Source organism: Physcomitrium patens, chromosome 13 (assembly GCF_059467195.1).
Source record: "Physcomitrium patens ecotype Gransden chromosome 13, ASM5946719v1, whole genome shotgun sequence".
NCBI lineage: Eukaryota > Viridiplantae > Streptophyta > Bryopsida > Funariales > Funariaceae > Physcomitrium > Physcomitrium patens.
Genome location: NC_143422.1, coordinates 2,947,800 through 2,955,726, shown reverse-complemented (window position 1 = coordinate 2,955,726; position 7,927 = coordinate 2,947,800).

Below are 7,927 nucleotides of genomic sequence, written 5' to 3'. Positions count from 1 at the left end.
AGGTAGAGAATTAATTAGTTGCTATGAAAGTATATCTCATTTATCAGCAATACAAGGTGACTTACAAATTATAAATATGTTAAGAATATTAAGTATAACAAAATTCTAAAGAAGTAATACAGTCATGTGACACTCAAAAAAAAAAAGTAGATAACTCAAAAATAGATATAAGACAAAAACTATAATGGCTATTATCAAATACAAAGAAACTAGAGATTCTTGAGTTGAAGAGAAGAATACAAGAAATACATTGATAAGAGTAAAGATGGTTTTATTCTTGCTTCTACATATATTATCCAACTAAAGACCCACAAGGCAATGTTCTATAGATTATCTGATATTTGCCTAATGTGCAAAACATGTGACTAACTTATGAAATAAGTTTTCAACATGTGTGTTACATGGCCAACTTGTTAGTCAAGTTTTAAACATATCAATCACCTACAAACACTTGTAAAATTCAATCTACACCTACAAAGCTTCTTTACAAAATATCATAAAATTTACTTACTTTTACTTCTATATAATTCTTTTTATCCTTCTAATTACTAATATTAATGTTGATGTCTATAATAGTATGTCATTTTGAAGAAGATATTTTCAACATAGACAAATCATGATTATTTTACATTGTCATTGACTAGACGATTTTCTAGCTAATAAATTGAATATACAAAAAAGGCCAAAGATCATATTTATATTGCTTTTACAATTAATGTTTTGGAAATTCAAAATCTGCAATGGTTTATTATTGTAAAAGCTCAAAAACCATACACATTTAAAAAGAAGATTGGCAAATAACTTTGGACATTTTTTTGTTCTTTGGCATAAATTTGTTCAAGTCACAAAATCATCAATGATAATTAGCATACAATTGAAGTACAACCTTTACAACCATCTAATTGTTTATAATTTTTATTTTAAGCATTAGCAAATGTGTTGTCACTCTAGCCTAATGGAAAAATTCTATATGTCATCCAGTTTATAAATGAGTAGAAAGCAATGAGTTTGAAGAAAAAAAATAATTATCAAATTAAGAAGTATATATCATTTGGTATTGAAAATCCATTGCAACTTTGTTGTAATTAGAGCACAAATGATTATTCTAACAAACAATGTTGTACAGCCATTCTTGTGGAATCTTAGGAAAAGTTTAAAGATGCACTAGTACAACAAGTACTTGAATACGATTAAAATTTAACAAGTCAAATCTCAATACTTGAACATAATTTTGATTCTTGTACCTACTTCATCTAAGCAACCATTGTACTTAACTACAAATATTACTATAATATACAATAAAAAATGTGAGTGTAGTCTAAAAGATCCAAGTAAAAATATCCAAATAACTTTATTAGTATATAATCAAATTAAGTTATTAAAATATCAATTATACTTGTGATCCTTATAATTTCTAATCTTAAATAACATGAGAGACTTTCAATTAAAAAATAAATAAGAAATTTTACTTAATTCTTTAGAAAATATAAATCACCAATAAAAACAAGCATGAAATAGAAGAAATAAGCAAAATAAAACTCATCTTAGATTATGTTCAATAAAATCTTTAATAAAAATTTAAATTTATTACTTTTAGCATGGCTTAAAGTAATAATATTTTTTTCTATATTAAGATAGATATTGAACAGATTAAAAAAATATGTGGAATAAATAAAGACTTTTCTACCTCATTTTATATATGTTATTGCAAATGTATGACTAGTAAGAATAAATAGTATATTATGTAATGTAGCATTCTATTTATAAATATCAATATCTTTACTAGCATTACCAAATTATTAGCTAGTTTATTATGACAAGATGGTTCTTAAACAACAATTGATATTTATTTTTTGTTTCTATAAAATTCAAAATACATCTTCACATTGATTTTTTCACTAATTAATTAATATTACAAAAGTCATAGAACCTTAATATATTTGAATTTCAATAGAATAAAAGATAATTTCTTAAATAAAAAGTTAGAGATAAAAAAGCTTAAAGCATGTTTAGCATAAATTATAAAATTTCTCACTTAATTACTTACTTCATATATATATATATATATATATGATATAAGAGAAGTTATAGATTTATAACTTGAAAACAATCTCAAGTACTATTACTTTCATATTAAATGTTCTTTATGCCAATATATTATAATACAAAAATGGATCATATTGGATTACAATCTATAGTATTATATTAAAGCAATAAAGAATTAAGATACAAAGTCAATAAAAAGATCACATTTAAATGGATATGATGAATTAATTTGAATAGTAATTGCAGCTAAAGGCAATAAAGAATTCCTAAGCAATCTAAGATTATACTATTATTCAATTTTAAATCTAATTTTTAATCTTCTAGTTTATAAATAGAAATATAGCTAAGATATGATAATATATATTATAAAATTAGAAAGAGAATTCTTACACTGATCCTTATTTATCTTAGAATTTGGCTCAACAAAGTGAAGTGGTATTTTTGATCCAAGTTACTTATATAACTAGGAAAATATATGGTTTAAGGTTATAGTTTAAAATAAAGCAATGATTACTTAGTTAATATGGCATAAAGAAATAGCAATTAACAAGTGGAAAGCAAAATTTAACAAGTTATCAATAGAGTGCCTACTATGTCACATATGTGACACAAAATATACAATGCACAAATTTTGGGAATGCCCTTACTTAAGTTAAATATACAATGCACAAATAAGTTACTCACTAGTCTCATAAGTTAAAGCCCAAAAAACCTTTTTCATGGAAATAAGCAATGTTTGCCAAAAGATTGAATTTAACATTGAAAAAGTTTAATCAATTGGATTCTTTGGAGATGAAGTTCTTTAAGTGCTATATGAAAATAAAAGGATGCAAAGGTCTTTGAGAATGTAATCTAAACCAATAGCCACACAAGACACATTATATGGACAAGCCTCATTAAATATGGGAGATTACTTTAGAAAGATATCAATAAAAAAATCAAGAAAAAACATCAAAGATTGAAACATGCTTGGTGAAGAGACAAGACAATTTATGCATAGCAAGTAACATGTTGGAAAAAGATATTTTGGCAATATAAAATACCACAAGGTAACACAATTGTATACTTAAATAAAAATATACATATGGATGTATGTATATGTATATATACACATATAAAGTTATACTTGTATTAATATTATTTTTATTAAAAAAAAACCTATTATGTCTGCTCTAGTACAAGAATATTAGAGCACAAGACAGGATGTATCTAAATAAACAAATGAACATTATAATTTCAACGTGACAGATAAATCCCATCCAGGTACAAATAAATATAAATAAATAAATAACTAAATAAATAAATAACTAAATAAATAAATAAATAACTAAATAAATAAATAAAACCATGTGGATATTGATCTGTTTACAGAATCCTATAAATATTGTTTTCTCATTAAGAAACCCTAAAACATGATCTTAGGAAGAGAGAGTAGTGGAACCCAGCTTCCAAATCAAGTTTAAAAGTGTAAATTGTTCTGCAGTTGATAACTTTCATGACTCATCCGAAGTTCCTTGTAGACATGAGATAGGCATCTAAAGTTGTTGTTGTATTTTTTATTTATTTTTATTTTGTTATTTTTGGTGTACTACAACTCTAATGAGCAACAGAAATTACCTGTCCTGTAAAAGAGATCACAATTTGCATTAAATTGAGATGATTCTTTATTAAAAGTACAAAAGTCATCAATTCATTTTTCTTGAATAAATTGTCTTCATTGCGTAGTGTACAATGGAAGGTTTCTTTTTTTGTAATTGTAATAATAAACTTGTTGGCTTTATTGGGTTAATCATTGCAAAGGAAGAGAAGTACCACTTGAGAAAACAAACAAAAAAACAAAATAAAAAATAAAAAATTATTTGGGCCATCCCTAGTGAAAGATTCTTGTGTGAAAAATGCATCCTAGTCATGAAAAAGTTGTGTGGATATGGTCAAAGTGAATAGAAAGAATCATGTGTGAAGCAGAAGTAGACATAGACCACAGATTTGCATTAGAAAGGTCAAAAGTTGAGAGACTTGGAGTCAAAACCAAGCTCATGTACCACAACCCTAATAATGCAATGCTGACCAGTCATACATTTTACACCAAACAAATACACCACACTTTCTAAGTTAACTATGTTGTGACTGTACCTTTGCCACTACTGATGGCAATTGTTTCATTTTTTTTATTTTTTTACAGACAATGTTTAGGGCTTATTTTGTTTTCTCAAGAGTCAAACAATCTTTGTCACTTTTACTGTGAAACAAATAGATATCAATACTACTGATAAATTGGGGTTTTTTTTTTAAAAAAAAAAAAAAAATATGATGAAATAAAAGTACAAAAAATGAATTACAAGTGTAACAAATGATTTTTCATTTTACTCCTTAATATGTGTAGGTGTGCTTATATTTCAAAACAAATTGGTGGTTATTGTAGATTTGTTGTCCAGCTAAATTTAAGAGGTGCGTCTCATATTCAAAAGACAAGTTTAATTTGAAAACGACAAATTATAACTTATATGAATGCAAGACTATCTATATATATATATATATATATGTTTATCATATATCTCCAGTGAGAGATTATCGATCATACAAAATTAAGACCCAAAATATCTACATATAAGTGTAAACATTCTTCAAGCTTACAATCAAGAAAATATCATCACATATGTAACCTAAAATAATAGTAATAATAATAGTACCTGTTAAAGATTAATGAAGGTAAATTGTTATTATTATTACTATTTTTATTAGAATACCATATGGTGGCTTTGTCTTTTTCCCTACAAAAATGTTAAAAGTTTAAGTTGTTTGCTGGTAGCTTACAATGTGTGATATCAATAACAAAATTTCTTATTATTTATTAAGATGCCTTTGATAGTTTTAGAGTTACCAAGTAATAGTTTAAGATTACTGTAATGATTAATTGATATAACAATAACTCTGTTAAGTACTTTAAGAACATAAAACAAGAGAAGAAAATAAGTTAAATATTACACTTAGGGTTCTGAAGGCAAATCCCAAAGCTCAATTTACAAATGAATACCACATGACTTTTATATTTAAGAGTTGAGTTTAGAGTAGGAAGTTGTGCTCCTTATTCATTGCCTCCAAAATTTGACAGGCACTCTAAAAATGTTTGGACCTACCCAAATTTCTTACTTGAATGAATATTAATTTTATGTAGGCATCCTCCGGTTGCATATTTTGGAATATGCTAAAAATAGAATAAGACTCTAATTTTAAGTTTTTAAAGGTTGAAGGTAAAAGAATCCCCCAAATATTTCTTTTGTCTTCTGAAATCTTATTTAAAATATATTTAATAAAAATACACATGCATCCAGCATCTTTATAAATACATTCTTGAACAGGTTTGTAAGAACATGTGTTTCTGATATAACATTCTTTAAATATGTAATAACTCTAGTTCAATTCAGACACCCAAAAGTTCTGAAATAATTATTCTGTGATAATCACGCTCCATTCATTGTAAATTACGACCTTCACTATTCACAATGATGTAATTTTTATATTAATAATAACTGAAGTTGTACTGCATGAAAGGTAGACAAGCTTCTATTAAATGGTTAAATGAATTGATTCAAAATTATAGGTATTTGATGTTCCAAGTTTACACACATGCATACATTTATAAACAATAGTGTGTATATATACTATAATAATAATAATAATAATAATCATACTGAATCACCATTGGATGTACGTTATAATATTTTTGTGTTATTAAAACTCTATACAACTCTATTCCAATGAATGTTTAATATGGCATTGTTTTCACAAACTTTTTTTTACTTCTGTCCTCAATCTTCTCCAAGACATGAAGGACTTTTAGAAATAATAATAATAATAATAATAACAATAAAAAAGATAATTATACAAATGTAATAATAATAATAATAATAATAATAGTAATATACTTCTTTTCAATCTAAAAAGTATAAGCTATCAATATAAAAATTTAAGATAATTTAAAATAAAACTTCTTAGTCTTGTACACTCAAGGATGATCAAAATTTAGACTAGTCTTATCACTATTTTTGTAAATTATTATTTTTAGTCTTCTTTAAACTATGCATTGTAAAATTTTCTATTTTAATGTATATTATTGTTTATATGTATTTTTAAAGAACAACTCTCTTTTTGTATCTTATTGCTGTATGCTCTATAATGAAATTTAAATCATTTTTTGCATTGAAAGAAATAAAAGTAAATACTTTTTCATGCATCTTCTCACCTTTAAAGTCGTAAATTAGTTTTCTTGAAAGTAACATTATAATAATTCTGTAAAAAAATTTAAACTTGACTTTTTGTTAAAATTTAATCACATGTGTTTTAAAATTGATGTTTTCATACTTTATAACATGATTGGAATCTTGTTGGTTATTGCATAAATTATATCTTATTTTAATTGCATTATTCAAATCTATTTTAAGAACACATCAAAAACTTCAAAATATATTAGAATTTTAAAAAATCCATAACATCGTACATTTAATAGATAAAGTTTTGATGAACATAACTTAAGATGATACTTTTATAGTTACAAATTAAAGACAAGTTTAATTAGTTGACAAGTCTTCTAAACTTAAGTTATTATTTTTTCTATAACACTTATTTAGTAAATTATCTTTTTATTTCTATCTTTCTTTTTTAAAAATATAAATAAAAAATAAAAAAGTAAATAAAACATGAATCACAATAAATTGTTGCTAAAATAAGTTATAATTTTATACAACTGCTAAAGAAATTTGTTCTATATTATCATTTGCTTAAAGTTATACATTCTTTATTGGTTAAAACATAAATCTAAGTCATATTAAATTTTTGGATTTCTTTGTTTGTTCAAACATTTATATTATTATTGATTTTAATTTCTACTACTCTATATGTTAAATATTCAGAATTATCAACAAGGTTATTCCAAAATCAATCTATAGACATATACAACCTTTCAAAGAAAAAAATTATTATATATAATAAATAAATAAAAGAAATAAAAATCTATTTATTTTTAAAATATAAGTTTAATTTTTTATAGATTAATCATATTATCAAAGATGCAACTTGATTGTTTTCAACATGCATTGAATATATATATATATATATATATATATATACAATTTTAGTGCTATTTGTACATGTAAAAAATGTAGCTAATCTCTATATTAAGTTATAAATATATTTTCAAGCTACAAGATAAAAAAATATTGATAAGATAATTTAATAAGACTTTGGATGTTTTTAATCTTGTCTCTAAATATACTAGTTACATTTCATCCAAACTATTTTTTTAATTAAATTATAATATTCTTAAAATGATTTTAAATGGTACAATAGTTAATATTTGAAATCATAATTAGTGTGGCTTACTACCTAGTTTTATAATAGTTACTTTTGAATGTTTATAAACATTCAAAATTCAAGAGCATGAGAAAAAACTTATAACATGCTTAGAACTATACATTTCTTTCTAGTAATTTAAATATAAATATACTAATTGGATATATACTTAAAAATTAAAAATATTGTCAAATTTAAGGTAAACATAATACATGCAAGGATTGAAAACATGACAATATTTATTACATCAATTTGATTACAATTTTGTATTTATTTATATCTATATGTATAGATTAAGATCAAAAGACTATCTTGTTTGTTTGTTTAAAAATTCATTTGATTACAATTTTACCTATTCATTGTTATTTTAAACCCCTTTCATATGTTACTTTAATTATGTATGTGTGTTTATCGAACAATTTCCAAGCAATTTCGCTCACTTTATAAAACATTCTCGCTTGTCCAAGAAGCTTAAAACACCCACCCGACGTTGCTGACGTGGACGCGGGGGGGCGTCGATTTCGCGCCAAAA